Source organism: Chamaea fasciata, unplaced genomic scaffold (genome assembly GCF_029207755.1).
Source record: "Chamaea fasciata isolate MVZ Bird 193981 ecotype frontalis unplaced genomic scaffold, bChaFas1.0.hap1 SCAF_2, whole genome shotgun sequence".
In the NCBI taxonomy this organism is placed as follows: domain Eukaryota; kingdom Metazoa; phylum Chordata; class Aves; order Passeriformes; family Sylviidae; genus Chamaea; species Chamaea fasciata.
Genome location: NW_027094087.1, coordinates 90774094 through 90790515, shown reverse-complemented (window position 1 = coordinate 90790515; position 16422 = coordinate 90774094).

Here is a 16422-nt window from a genome sequence, read left to right as displayed (position 1 = left end):
AAATCAAAATATGTGTTTCAGTTAGACTTGGGCAAGCATTTAATTTTGTCTCAAAGGTCATAAGACCTCTTGGTTTTGCCATCCTTACCTGAGTGCATCTTCAATATCTGTGTACAGGCCTGCATAATTCCCTGCATCACACATGTTCCTGGTGCCATGTGTCAGGACTTCCAGCAGCAAAACAATGAGTCTCTGACAGACAAAAAATGATCAATGAAGAGAAAAGCAAGCATACAGGAATCAATTGTATGTGTACAATACAAGGATGTCATTAGAACCTCGGATAGGTTTTATATAGATACATGTACTATTCTTAGTCTTCTTCAGTTTAATTAAGGCAATTAATTAAGGAAGGCTCTAGTTACTGTGCAGAAAGTGCTTTCTCTTTATCTGCAAAGACTGCAAGAGTAGACATTTCCCCCCATCTCTTAAGGAAAAAGTGCTGAGTTTTGCATGAGTTTAGTGATCATGCATACTGTAATTCCTATGACTCCAGAGAAATATTTGTACAGAGCTGCATTCTTCAGCACAAGCCCCCTGAAGGTGTAGGGTTGCCTGGCACTTCATTCCTGAACTGGTGTACCTGGAGGAAACCAGACCTTTAGCAGCATCTCCTTTAGTGATGGAAAGTCAGGTTTTAGAAGGAGGCCATGACTTGGTACAGCACTCAAGCACCTTCTTGGATCTAAGCCTGTGTGTGCACTCCCGTGCTTATTCAGCAACTGCTTGAGGCCAAGCCTACATTACAGCAGCTTAAATTACATGGAAGCCTGTTGGACTCCAGCACACATTTCAGATCTTTGTGAAATAGGATCCACAGTGATTAAGAACCCAGAAAACATCCTGAATATAACCAGATTCTGACAATTATATTTTACTTGGACAAAATTTTCTTGGGCACAGAACTGTAGCAAGTGGATTCAAACATAAATATATTCAAGATGCTTCTTTGTTTTGAATTTTCTGAGGACATGTACCCTGCATCTACGCAATTTTTCCTTGAAATAAAGTTTTCTAATGAGTGGTAAACAGATGCTAACCTTCAAGCTTAAGGTGTGAGACCACTGCACCCAGAGATGTTCATTAACTTTGAAAAGTCTGTAGAGGGATTGATGCAATGTTGCAGAAAGTGGCACATTATGTGTGACTCATGGCTTTTACAGCAGAATTCTGCCCCCAGGCTCCCCACCACCACAGGCACAGCATTTGAAGTCATTTAAGAGATCTGTGAAGAAGAAATCCAGCTAAAGGCTGGATTCCCTTCCAGCACATGCAGATGGGCCAAGGGTTCGATGCATTTGCCTTAGTAGCACTGTGGAATTCCCTGGGAGGAAATCACTGCTCCTGAGCAGCTCAGCCAGGAGACTTGTTCTCCAGCCTGCTACTAAGACTGGCTTAAAAGACTCACCATTTTAGTATTTTTTTGCTTATTTTTAAAACAGTCTAGCTTAAGTACCGTACGAATATCTACCTGAGCATGTTCATGTTACTGCAGAAACTGTTTAAACAGATAAATGACTTTCCTCAGAAATATATATATAAAGCAAACTCATATAAAAACAAATGATTCTATATTATGTAAATATATCATACAGGCATGAGCATTTCCAAAGACACAGTTGCACAGGACAGATTGTAATACATTGATTAGTTTTACTTTAAGCTGTCATCCTCAGTATTCACACAGGACCCATAGCTAGGAAGAACTGTTCTTGCAAAGACACCATTGAAAATGCCTGCTTGACTAGATAAAAACAACAGTATAGGTAGTTCGTGTTTCTCATCCCTCATCTTTGTGATTTTAAATCAGATTTAAGAGATGGATGAATGCTGAAGGGTCAGTCCTGCACCAGACAGACAGCAGAAAGGTATAGAATTTTGTTTCAGAATGGTGTTGGTTTTGACATAAAGGTTGTTTTAAAACATGTCCCCCCAAAGGCATTTTTCACAGACACACACACACACAGACACACTGCCCTCCACAAAATGGTACATCTGCAGGACTCAAGTCAGATGTGCAAGAGGTCAATTTTGTGCAATTTATTCAGGGCTATTACATGCAGTAATGAAGCATCTTTCTTCTCTCCCATATCCACTCTTACTAGTAAGGTTGTAAAATTAGTGTTTCTTATGGTAGGAATATTGACGATGGTGCACACCACTGTGGTTGCCACACTGTCACATCCTATAAGAGGGAGATTACTTTAAAAAGTATTTTAATTCTTCACTTCTCTAGGACTTCCAGCAGCCATAAGAAATAAATGCAGTGTGATACATTCTTTCAGCCCATGAAGTAAATTAATCAGAACATATTGGGGATTTAGAGATTAAATCACATTTTGACATGTGAAAAAAATATGCTGTGGTAATGATACAAAGAAATCCACACACCCCCCCGCCCCCCCCCTCGTCCCCCCCCCCCCAACTCATTCATTTCATAGATAAGCAACATTTTACCCAGGGTTATTTCCAGTAAATCTTCATAGTTCCTGAATCAATTTCTGTATTTCAAAATTGTCTTTCTTCTCAAACACACAAACATCCCAGTTTTCCCTGGCATCTTTTAAATAACTGCTACATATCTTTTCCTCCACCCCTCCTCCCCCTTGCCTTTCTTCTGGGTTCTCTTGTCTTTTTTTTTACTTCCCTCTCTTGTTCTCCTGCCTCCAGGACCTCATAGTTACTACTTCATGCCCAATCGCTCCTATTCAGTCCTGTCTCCTTTTCTCTCTCTCCACTGGTAAGGAAAACTTACCAGAATGTGTAATCTCCAAGCACTCTTTTCATTTAAATGTGAAGAAGAGTCATTTGAGACTCTCTCCTAGTGAAGAATTGGTCATTTGTCAGTTAAATAAGTTTCTTATCTTTATGTACTTCTGAAGAACTTGAGATTTTATTGTTTAATGTTTTGGTTGTAAAAGTAAGCATTTTGCAGGAAACCACATGTGAAATGGTGTTTTTCTGTCTAACACAAGCCACAACCAAAGCTTTGAGTGCTCAACCCCCCCAGCTATACTTTTGACCACAAATTGCTAGCTAGCAACCAGTATATCAGAGGAAACAGAAAGTGATGGTTCCCCAAATGGGCAGAAAGGCTGCCCCCAAACTCTGCATTACTTAACTTTCAGACACACTTTCCCCAGTGCTGCACACCAATTCCCTCCCGCCCCATTTCCATGCATATTCAATGGGCCATATGCTTGATCTCAAATATCTCCGGGCATTATGGATCCTATTCATCCAGAAGTGGCTTCCACTCGTGAGTAAAGGAAAAAAAAAAAAAAAAGAAAAAGAAAAAGACCTTTTCAAAGAACATTCAAGAGTTTTCTGAGAAAAAAATCCTAGTACACAGTGACCTGTATGTACCAGGCCGTGGTCCACTTTAAACTACACCCACATATTTCTGCTGAACACACTCACGTTGGCATTAAGAAATTCTCATTATTTTGCCATAAAAGGAGGCCTGTGTAGAGATCTCATGAGAGGTTTAAGCAGAAGCTTATTGACAAACAGAAACCTAGTGATTCCTTGGAATCCAAAGTGGCTTGTGGGGTGACAAGGCAGTCCCATCACCAATCCCTGCTACATGACAAAAGCAGAGGCAGCTCCAAAGCTGACACACCAACTGCCTCGGGATCTGCCACGCAGCCAGATGCTGTGTTGGGAATTTTTCCCTGACACCATAGCATATGGGCTTTGCATTGCCATTTGAAGAGCATGAGAGAGACAGAAACAATCTGGAGGGGGTGGGAAATGGATGACATGTCAGCCTGGTGCTTGTATTTGGTCTTTGGTTATTAGGTGATGCTCAAATACCTATTTGGCCTTCAGGCAAAAGAAAATATTGACCCAAATCAAGCCCTGATGTAACTGTATTAGTTGCAATGCAGTTAGTATGGGGATTAATTTGAAAGTTTGTTTGCTTTCACTTGGTTTTTTTGTTTGTTTTTTTTGTTTTGGGTTTTGGGTTTTTGTTTGTTTGTTTTTGTTTTGGTTTTTTAATTAATTTTTTTTTACCCCTGCATGTTGTCAGAGAAACGCAGGAGCAATTTGGGATTATACTTAAATAGAAATTAGGCTACTGTGTAATCACACTTGTTTCTCAAAGCTGTGGGACTCCATCTGCCGTCTTGTCCGTTCCAGATAAACCAGTTTCTGTAGCCCAGTCACCTACTGCAACCATTCCCAGCAAGACCTAAGAGGATTCCAAGTGTGAGTGACTTGCAGGTTCATGGAGCTGTCAGCTCCATTCCTTCCTTTTCGAAGGGTTGTCTGACACTGCACCTCTGCTTTGGTTTTTCTAGAGCATGAAGAAACAACTGTACAAGCACTATACAAAAACCAGTGGAGCCAGAATTGCCAGGGGGAGAAGGTGATGAGGCAGGAAGGTCCAGAGGAGGAAAGGACCACATGCCAGCGAACCATGTACCAAAGGAAAAACACCAGAGAGCAGAGGAACATGTGCACTTCAGGAAGGGGATGGAGAAGATCAGGAATGTAAACAGTACTGAAGAGTATTGAGAAAAGGACATAAATTTTCCTGAGTAAGAAGCAGTGATGGGGTACACCACTGCTGAAGGGAATCCCTGAAAGGATTCCCACATATGGGAGTTTCAGTGTGCCATGTTGGCTTTCTTTTATCCTTTTCAAGAGAGCTTGGTCTGATGGTTGGAAAAATAGCTCAAGTAGCATTAGACTTCACAGCCCCTGAGATGATAATTTCCTTCTTCCATTTTCCTCAACAGCTCTTCACCTACGTGTGGGCACACCTGCCCTCTGCCCCCACCCAGCCTCAGTGTGGACACATGAGCCACCTGTGAGCCCCCCACAGTCAGGGAACACTCTGCTCCAGATGCTCTGAAAACTCTGGAGCTTGGAGAATCATGATCACCACACATGTATTGCCCCAGCTCACTTGCACAGCAAATGAGGGTTCTGCCATCTGCCCCTTTCTGACTGAACCAGCACTACATGGAAATGAAGGATGGAAGATCATGTTTCTGCATCAAATGTTCCAACATCATTTGCACAAAATGTATCGCTCTTTTAATTCAGTGCATTCTCCTGAAGACAGTCACAAAAACGGGGCTTCGTCCTATCTTGATGGCCCCACATACCATTTGCATCTCATATTTGGGTTTTTCCACTATAAGCAAGATTTTCTTCAGTGGTATTCATGAGCTGGAAAAAAGAGATATGGAGACAGGAAAGAAATATTTGTGAAGAGACAGAATTTCATTTTTCACTTGCACTGCTTGAACTGAAATATTTGTACTTACAAATCCTGAATAAGTGCTTGACCTTTTCATTGTTTCTTCATTTATTGTTCTCTCAGTTCCGCTTCCCGCTCTCCGTGCTACTGCATGTATTTAGGTAGTTGCTCTTCAGCCTGTTTCTTCTGGCTTTGTTGAATTCTGACTCCGCATTCAGATGTTTGTGCAAAAGCTCTTACTGCCAGCAGGATGCTGACACAGATTTAGGTGTATGAATGTCCTGTGTCTTCGGTAGGGTGCTTGACTTTACTTCAAAAAAGAAAAAGCCTTAGGATAATAATATATTTTAATTAAACCATGCACAACTCCTTTGGCAAGCACAAGGGAAACTGTACTCTAGCTCCACAGCAGTGCTGCATAAAAACAGAGAGCATCTTTTCATACCTGTGTCTTTAATGGCAAGCATCATGAGAAAAATACAATACCATTTAAAAACCACACTTATACTTTCACCCTGTGAGTGGCTCCTTGTTATGGGGCTTACAATGGATTAGTTTCATCTTTAAAAAGGAGATAGAAAGATAACTCCTTGAGCACACTGTGAGGTGTGTGAGCTTGTTGTGATAAGGACGTGGTATTAGATGATTGGCATCAAAGATCATGGATGAATTTATAGCACACCAAGCATGATGACAACATGGATGAAGGTTGTCAAAGGAAATCAGTTTCCAGGGAAAGCTAAATATTTAAGGCCTATATTTTCAGATATATTTGAGCTGAGAACCTACCTGTGGGCTTAGATCAGATCTAGCACAGCTAGAGGCAGAGCCTTTCATGGTTGTAATGCATGAACTGTAAGAACTTATCCTATCAAGAGACAGGGATGTGGTAACAGGGAGGACTCAAATTAACTGGTAATCTGGATCACCTTCATTCCCTCCTTTTTTACTTCCAGGCCAAGTTGTTGCCATCCAGTTCAGCAGTTCAGCCTTAATCCATGCAATACACACAGAAGCTGCTTTCTTCCCTCCTTCTGGGCACCTGCCTACAGGTGCATTGCAGAAGATGTACACAACTTTTAAGAAAAAAAAAATCTGAGAAGGATTTTAATAATTCTATGATTTTCTGAGAAGTGTGGAGGAGATAGTAATTTTTCAGTTCTAAAAGATGCTTTTTACCTTTATACCTGGGCATTGCTTTATAACATTTGCTCATGGGAAACACTTTAATAAAAAATCCCAGAAAGAAAGAATAAATACCAGTTCCTTGCCTAAATGAAAGCATCCTTATGGAAACATCCTTATGATTTTTATCATTTTAACTTAGTGCTTTATGACACTTTGTAACCAAGGTAATAGATGAAGCTGCCATTCCAATTTATATTTCTTACACTCTTAGGAAGGGGAAAAATAATTCCAGCTAACTGACCAGAAACCGGAAGGACTAAGCTTACAAAGAGCTAAAGAAATCCATTTTGCAATATAACTCTTAACTCACTCTTAATCAGCTCCACTGATTGCATTTGACTTAACCAGACATGTACCACTGAATTAGAAGTAGTCAGATTACCAGGTGAAAATACATATTTTCTTTTGCTTTAATAATTTTGTTTTGCTTTGTTTCCAGACACTTACAAACTAGAACAGGAGGTTTGTATTTGGCAGCCTAGGTCCTCGTTGTTCCTCGCCTCAGCTTTGCAGTGTGGTTTTGTCCAACCACTAGCCAATGAAGTCTGTGTACTGAACAACTCATGCTGAAGGAGAAGCAGCTGCTCACTGACACCGCACTCTACAGCACACAAATCTTGCACTTCTGCAGAAAGAGAACAAATACTTGCAGAAAATACACATGGAGTTTGATGCTCAAGGGGTATAAGATTAGGTCCAGTGTATTGACTAGGGAAATAGCCTGCAGGCCTTAGGCCAGAGAAGGCTTCGTGCCAGTGACTTCATTAGGGCTTTTGCCTATGAAAGGGCTGCCTGTTTGGATCCTGGAAACTTGCATCAATACGTCATTTTGTGTGACTAAAGTAAGCAGAATGTGTCCAAAGCACTGGCCAGCCACGGACCTCAATCTGCCTCCATTTGCAGGCAATGTCACTCCTAGGAAAACAGGTTTTGATTTGATCCAGAGGCTCTTTTGAAAAGGACTTTCATCACTGACTTTAACTGACAACGGCTCATGCAAAAGGTCCCCATTCTCTCTTACACCTTCCCACAACAGACACCAGCAGCTGATCTTCTTCACAGACTTGAATCCCAGAAATCCAAAAATCTTTGCAAATTTCTTTGCATCCTCATGATAAACTTCCCCACTCTCCACCCTTACCTCGTGGCAGTGGGGCAACCATGATGCCAATAACTCCCATAGTTCTTCAGCTGGGAGGGGAAAGAAGAATCAACAGGGTGTTGTAGCAGACGCAAAAAGCTCTGCACTTCTGGCACTATAAAACTACATACTAACATTGCAAAATCCTATGAGATGCAGCTCCAGCAGTTCAAGGGCAAAAGACAGGGAGAATCCAGCAAAAAAATCTTTTTGAGCTTCAATGCTTTCTGAAACAATCAGGACAGTAGGAGTGATAGACTAGTTTGATGGACTTGGTAAAACTGCTTTGGGAATTAAAAGGTTTTGCCAAAGAGCATCAGTTAGAGGAAGCAAAAAGGAGCAATACACTAACCCCCTGCACTAGCATTACACACAGGTACCTACAGCATCCTCACTGATGTAGAACAAAACCAGGAAATGCAAGAATGTTGAATTCTTTGCTATATACTAAAAAATAATTCTTTTCTCAGGTATATGGCAAATTATCATTCCTCTGCTGTTTTTTTTTTTTTCCAGAAACCACTTTTTTCTTTCCAATTCACTTACTTTCTGAAGTTCACTGAAAATATGTGCTTTAGTTGCATGAAGCAGCAGCATAAAAATCATAATTAGAGGACAAATTGAATGTGATTATGCTACTAACAAAAGTAGTGGAATTACTTCCGGAGACTTCATCTACAGCTCACAGCACAGGAGGTCTAAGGATTTCTGAAAATTTATCATTTGTGTCATAAACATGCTGTAAGTGCCACACACGTATAGTTAGTCCTCTGCTGAATCAATGTTGATTTGATCAGCTTACCTTTGACATCAGCATTTCATAAATTTCTTAGTCATTTTCTCATAGTCATCTCACCAACCATGCTCTAAAACAGCACTAAGCTATTTGAATGCCTCCCATCCTTTCCACTGTGCAGCCCCAGCCCTAAAATCTTACTCTTTCCCCCCCTGGTCTTCCCTCTCCTCCCCATTCCTTTTTTCTCTGACCCTGTGCGCTAAAATTCTGATGTAGCTGCAGTTACCAGTTTCCCTCTTAAAACAGATATTGTCGTAGTGAAGGGAAAGGACAAACAAACCCCACAAAATCTATTTTTAGCAGATGGTCCCAATTATACAAACTTTAGCCGGGGTTATTTCTCTCTCCCCCTCTTTTTTTTTTTTTTTTTTTTCCGACCCCATGCCCACCCCCCCGTCCCCCCCCCCCCCCGTCCCCCCCAGTTCCTGGGTTGCGCTCCCTTCAATCTTGTCAGCTGTAAAATGGGTCTCTTTTTAACCTATAATGGATCAGTGAGATTAAAGGTGAAGTCATGAATTAGTAGCAGTGACAGCCCAGCACGATGGCCCCGGCAGCAGGGGGTCTCTCTTTGTGCTCGTCCACTCTGACCCCCCGTGCCACTCTCCGCCTGTGGGAACCGGACAAGAAGAATGTCGGGGTGGGGCCGGGGGCCGCCAGCCCCAGCCCCAGCCCGGCCAGCGCCCCCCAGCACATTCTTTCCCTGGAAATATTCTGACATCACCCCGTCATACCTCCTTGCCGGCTCCTTCGTTAACTCCTTTATGCCTTGCCGCCGGCAGACAATGGGTCCTGCTGCAGGGTGGAGGAGGAGGAGGGGAGGGAGATATCTTTCCCAGGACAACTTTTTCATAAGCTGTGGACCTAAGGCAAGCGTGGATTTTAAGACTGGGAGGTGGGTGAATTTGCTAGGAGTTGGGCTGTGCGGTTTGAGACGCCAGTCTCCATGACAAAAAACCAAAGTGAAATGCGTCAGTTATGCAGGAAGATTTCTTTGGAGCTTTAAACCTGAATTCCTAGAACAAAACCATCCCTACCATAAACACAGCTTATTTTCAGTGGCTACATTTTGCCTTGGGAAGTTCGTCAAAACTGTTCATTAGAACCTTTGCAAAAGTATGATGCATTTCCAGTCTCCTCCATGAAAAACTGTGGTAGGGCAATATTGGAGACAAACACGAATAACAGGAGCTTCCTCTTGAGAATTCCTCTTTTTGGGAATGCCTGAGAGCACTGGGACAGCAACAGAGCTACACTTTTCCACAAATGTGAAACAGACTGGTCTTCCTGTTCATGTCCTCTGGGATAAATTTTGTCCTTACTGAAGTATAAATTTAGTGTTGGCTTCAACCTATCTTCTAGGATAAGTAGCTAGGCTTTTCATAGCCCTTCCCAATGAATGCACTAATTAATTAATTGCAACAGGATTTGTTATCCTGACGGATTTACCCTCTTAGTGAAGCAAGTTCACACTTCTGAATATACTTTTCTAACACTTTTAAAGCTCTCCTATTACACCTGCACCAGAGCTATCCCATCTCATATCACTTCTCTGAGGGATATAACGTGTGCAGTGCTCATCCAAAAAGGAATATTCCAGAAAACTTACAGAGGATCTTCCCAACACCATAAGAGGATCACTAAAACCCATTTCACTGGGTGAGCAATTTCAATTTCGTTCTTGTGATATTATAGAATCTGGTAAGAATTCACTATCTTTGTGCCTTGAAGCTCTTCTCAAGTGGGTCCTAGATATATCCCAACAGAGTCAGGTGGGATTCAGACCCCTGAAACAGCATAAAGGCATTTTAAGATGTCTAAATTCATAATTGTGATTTCTGCTTGGAGGCTGTCTAGCCCCAGGGAAACATTACTGTTTGCAGGATTCTTCCATTTTGCTCTAAAAGATGCCAGGACACTTGTTTTTCTGTTCTAAATGGAGTGGTCTGGAAAACAACCCCTCCTTTAACTTACTTTGCAGATACTCCTGGCATTCACATGAGGAAATTCGTGATCCAGTCTTGGAGAAGAGGGTAAGGAAAGTAAGCGTTACAGCCAGATCACTTTTCTTATAGGACCTCATTTTGCCTTTTCTATGGCTCACTAGACAAAGAACCTGCTAAAGATGTGGGGATATTTCCTGTAAAACTAGAACAAATAAATGAATGAATGGCCCAAGGAATGGACGGGGCAGACACGATGGGTCTCTTCATCTCTTGAGTAACATGTACTCACACAACCTGCATCTGACTGGAAAGCTCACCCCAGCTTGACATCACCCGGTTTAGCCCCAGCCAGCCCCAACCCACACCACAGGACTGTGCAGGAAGTCATTGCCAAGGGAAAGGAACAGCTCTGAGGGCTTCAGGAGCAGCAGCAAGTCCTGTCTCCAGTCCCTAGCAGCAGCAGGCACTGGCTGGGAGCAGTCAGTGGAGTGTGCAGCTGGCACAGTCTCAAACAGGTTTCTGACTAGATGAGCTGACAGCATTTCCACATCAGTTCATGTCAGCTATGTAGTATCCAGTTACACTTTCTGCAGGTCTGCTGGACCTATTTCCCAGAAGAGGCTCATCCCTGCCTGGCATCTATGAGGCTGCAATCCATAACGCTACATTTTGAGGACAAAGAGGAGAGCACATTGGAGTTGTACCTAACTGGCAAGGGAAGGCTGCAGGATGCACATTGCGAAGTGTCACTTGGCAACAGGCACAGCAAGGCCTGGACCAAATGGGACGCTCACAAGCTTCCAGTTACATCCTCTTCCAGATAACACCCTCCAAGCCCAGGGAAGAAGAGTTCAGATTGCAACCAGCAAAGGTCTTAGCCAGCTGAGCAAGTTGTCTACCTGATGTGCCAGATTATATCCCTGCAATGAGTGTCTGTCCAGTGTCCACAATGCTCTTCTATTTCCTTTGGAAATTGCAGATTTAGGTGTAATCTTTTCTCTGCCTGAGAGAAATCAAACTCATATCTCACTGAAGGGGTACCCAATCTCTATATAGCTGCATGTGCTCAGAAGGAAAGGTGGGGCCAAGGCTGATTTTACCTCTCAGATCTTTCTTTGAAACATAAGAAAATTCCAAGTATCTGCACTCAGTCCTTAGGCTACAAGGTCATGTTCCTTCTCTCTGGCATGCTACTGAAAGCAAATGACTGGGATGTTCTGTGGCAATGGTCCAGCAAGCAAGCTCCTAGCCAGGCAGCAAGCACACTCTGGGAATAGGAGAAAACATCTTTCTGCAAACGGGTGGGACAGAGCCCCATAAACCTCAGGCAAACGCACTGTACAGTTGCTGTCTGTAAGGGATTATATAAAGCACTGGCCATATCCTACATTTAAAATTGTGTGTATTTATTTTTTTAGAAGAACTGTTTTAGCCTCACATGAGGAGAGGGATGAGCAAAGGACTGTGCACAGGCAGGCAGGGCTGACTCCAAGGGAAGGTGCCTTGAGGAGCACTTCACTCTGACCCTCCCTCTCACCTTGCTGGTTATGGCATGTAGTGTGGGCTGTTACAGGGTCTGTGAGGATGTAGAGGCAAGGTATAAAGTTCAGGACCCCACTGTGAGGAGGAGTGGCAGATGGAAAGCAGTTTCTTCCCCTAAAGACTTCAAAGAGCTTGCCTGGAATTTGTTCCTTGCTTCACCCAAACAGAAGGAGGAAGAGCAGCATTAAACTTCTGGAGCAGTAGTGTTGTCATAAATCATGATTTCGTGAAGTACAGTGTATTTCTTCTTAAAGTTTGGGCTTTTGTATTCTCTCCATGTTAACGAAACAAGAAAATATATGTCCTCAGGGTCCGGAAAATAGCTTGAAAACAGTCACCTTTCTAATATTAATGTCAGATAGCAAGAAATTAATGAGTCAATGTTGAAATATACTTCCAAATACTGTTGCTTAAAAAGCATTACAAAGAATTAATTTTGGTTTTGTTCATTTTGAGATTTTAGACCCCCTTTCTGGTTTTGTGGCTCTTGACTAATGAATAATGGATTTTGAGCATCCTCTGACTTCACTACAGCCAGGAACATTTCTTAAGTCTCCTCCTTTGGAGCTGGAGGAGACCCCCTTCAAGGCTGGGGAAGCCTCGAGCAGGAGAGGAGGTCTTCAGCCAGGAGCTTTGGAGAGCACCTCCCAGAGTCATGGAGGCATCGGACACCAGTGTATTTTCCCTGAAGAGTTGTCCCCCATACTTTCTGATCCCATGTCCATCCCAAGAGTTCTGTTCATTCCTCCACAGCCCAGACCCAAGACCCAAGCAGTCCTGGGAACAACTTGATTCTCCTTGGTGGCTCATTAGCAGCTGAAGAGGAAACCCAGTGGGAAGCAATTCAGTCCCAAGTGACAGTAATCTCCAACTCCATTTCTGTGTGAATTTCCTGGGGGGCTGCAGCTCCCTATTCACTCTCCCTATTTTCCAAGAGTACACTGGCTGGGACTCGCACAGAGATGTGGTTCCTTGTTCTGTCTCCTGTGTGCAGCCTCCTCGTGCAGCCTGGAATCCACAATGGTGATTACCTCCTGTGCCAAAGGAACTTCTTGCATCCCTGCTCTTCTCTCACTGGAGACCCTTTGTGTGCACACCAAAGACACTGCCTTGCTTCTTTGCTTGGGCCTGGGCATTTTATAACAACTAGTGAACATTGAGGATACATGCTTTGGCCGAGCACTGCAAGGACATAAGAACATACTCCCTCTCGTGTCATCTTCTCTGCTCCTGGATGCAGCAGCTCCTGCTCTGAGCTCCCTCCGGGGTTATTCCTGCCAGCTGCCCTCTCCTGCCAGCGTGAGGGAGAGCTGTGCCGCGTGCTGGGAGGCATCGGCAGGGCCAGTGCTCTCCCGTGTCCCCTGCAGGCTGTCACTCCCTCCTGCTGCCCAAGGAGGTGAGCAGATGCCAGCGTTCATGTGCACACACGTGTTCCTGTGCGTGTGTGCGAGCGGAGCCTGAGACATCGCCGCTCTCTCTCTGTGCAGAGTGGGTCAGGACAGCGGGACATTACTTGTCCCACACACGGCCATGGTGGGGGAGAGAGGCGTTATCTGTGCTGGACAAGGGGCTAATGTGGACTATGCTAATCTCAATTTTTGCCATTTCCTGTTCCCTGGAAAGAGAGGGAAAGTAAAGCCAATCCTGCACCACTGTGGGGTGTATCTTGCCTTATAACAAAGCCATGGTTTAATAGCAGCCTTTTCTTGAGTCACTCAGGTAGTTTCTTTCTGGAGGAAGGATGGGATCAAAAGAAGATTTAAAGGATCAGTGTTTCTCCAGTATTTCACTATCAGTCCAGTCCTTGATTTTCAGGAAGAATCTACCTCTGAACAAAAATATTTGCCAAAAATACAGAAAGCCAAAATTTTAATTATTATGTCTCTGACTGTTTCTCATACTGCTCACTTAGAAAACAACACAATGAAACATTTCATTACCCCTTACTAGCTGCTGAGAAAATTCTGGAGTTACATCGATACATCTAGCTTTCAGATGACTGCAACTTCTATCAAATAGTTCTAAAGACAACCGAAAATGTCTCCATTAGAAATACAAAAACATTTTGTGACCAATACTCTCCTAGGAAGGTTTATTATAGTTCTAAAGTCAATTCCAGCTCAGTTTGGGTTGGTGTTTGGGTTTTTTGTTGTTGTTGTTGTTTTTTGGGTTTTTTTTCCAGATATCTACTAAACTGTATTGTGAGAAAAGTATAAAGAATTTTTTTTTCATTAGATTTTTATTTTAATCACCTAAAAATCATTCTTATGGAAATGAGAAAGACAAAAAGATTCCCCAGGGACTGAGAAACTTCACTGATTTGCATCATTAACACTGAAAAGAACTTGCCTGGAAATGGCCCCTTCACGTTTTCTTTTATTTACATTTCCAGACAAATACAAAATTAATTTCAACAAGAAGGTTTCTTGTAGATTCATATCCCATTTTGATTAGTGTAGCCATTAAAACATGAATATAGCTTGCTGTGCTTTGATGGACTGATTTAGTCTTTGTTATACTGGAATTTTAATTTTTTTTTTTTTTGTTTTTAGTTTTTACTTCATTTATAAAGGGTTTGCAACATGGGGGCTCTGAGTGATCATTGACTGTATTAACATTCATAATTAACACCAGTAATTATTAAGATGCTTTTGGAACAATTACCATTTGTGGCATGGAATGAGAGAAAACTGACATTCATTTAACAAAACTCTGCAGTTTCTGTTTAACGAGTCTGTCCAAGCATAAGCAAAAATGAAAAAAAAAAAAAAACAACAAAACAGAGCACACTAAATATATATTTAAATGCAGACAAATTTCTATGACAAAGTAGTTCTTTCAAGGCTTGAATCAAAATTTTAAACAGTTTACCTTCTTTGTGTCTTCTGAAGAGTTTTACGTAACAAACTTTCAGTGTCATCACTAATAGCAGTTCATGCCAAGGATTACTTTCTTAAAACTGCTACTCAAGCCCGGTGATTTGCAGTACACTTCTTATTACAGGATACATTATGCAGAAACCCTCTGCTATGTGATGGGACATGGCAACCCTGCTGTGAGAATGCCTATCAGCGCTTCTTTTAAGGCCCTTTCTCAATTGTCAGCAAAGTATTTTTTAAGGTTAAAAGGTGTAAAATTATTCTGAAACGCTTTTCTGACCTGTCGCCTATCACTGCAAAAAGCTATAGTTCATTTTTTTCTAAAATTGTATTTTTAAAATGTGATATTATAAGAATAAAGCTAGTAAGAAAAATATCGTTTTCTATGCTTTTCATTATATTTTTCATAATTTTTACAGTACTGATACACATTAAGATTGTGAGTCCCTTTTTATTTCTGATTTTCTTCATTATGATTCTTACTTTCCTGTGAGTCAGTTATGATGTGCAATTAATGAGAAATAGCAATTACAATAAAAATCTTTTAATTTATATTTTTTTGGATTTTCAAATGAATTCCTGAATCATATTCTCTAATGTAAAAGTCAAATACAGCAGGGTCATGAAGCATAATCTCATTTTACTGGTATATAAAGCTCACAAGATCTGTCATTCTTCGAGTACTACCTGTACTTTGATTGAAACAACAGTGAATATCAGCGGGAAAACTAGAAGAAGGCTTCTATTCTTCAGACTGGTGGCTGGCTTTTATGGCTTTGCAAGCTGCTTAACTCTAGATTTCCCAGGCTACATGCACGATTCAAGGTCAATGATCCTATAGTTTTAAATCCTGTGCACAAGAGGTTACCATCTCCCATTGTCTGTAGCTTAAGATTTCCAATGGCAGCTAACTATTTATGTGCTGGTAAGATGCTGGAAGGTATCTGAAATCACTTCACACTGTGTTTCATGGACTGCTCTATAGCACAATCTTATCAGACGGTACTGGAGAGCTCAGCCCTGCTGTAAAGAAGCGTTGGACATGAAGGGCCTGATTTTCCCATCTGATACATGATACATGCACACAACAATGGTAGTTGCAGCCAGAGCCAAGAAGAGAAGTACAAATAGGTGGTGCAGCTGAAAATAGAAGCTGTGCCAGGTTTATGCATTGAGTTTCGTGGCCTGTAGCAGAACACCAAGGTCATTACACCCAAGAATTCTTATAGTATAGCTACAAGAAATGACAAAAGCAATAAGAAGGCATCGTAATTTTGCACTCAGGTACCTAGGAGGTTTGTATCAGTCCTTTCCAACACGGATTCATCCTCTTTTCCTGACACCCACCGAAGCAGCCTGAGCCTCCAGAAAAGTTTTCTTCCTGTATTCTTCAATGCTGTTAGTGGTGAGGTGTGCAAGTCGAGCAACTATTGTGTACTGTGTTGGCATTACCAAAAGGCAGACTGCACATTCTGCTTCATATTGATTTTATCACATCCTCTTTATTAATTGACTATATCTCATCAGCATAAAGTCTCATCTTAGCCTGCTTGCTCATACCTTGATAACCAAAGAGGAGAAGGTTGCCATTCATACACACACAGAGGACTGCACCTCATGTTTCTTGGACCACACAAGTAAAAACTACACGTTCCCCAGCAAGAAACACTCCAGAAGTCTGCTCTTTGAGAGGCATGCCCTGGCCCAGCATCCCGGGAGGC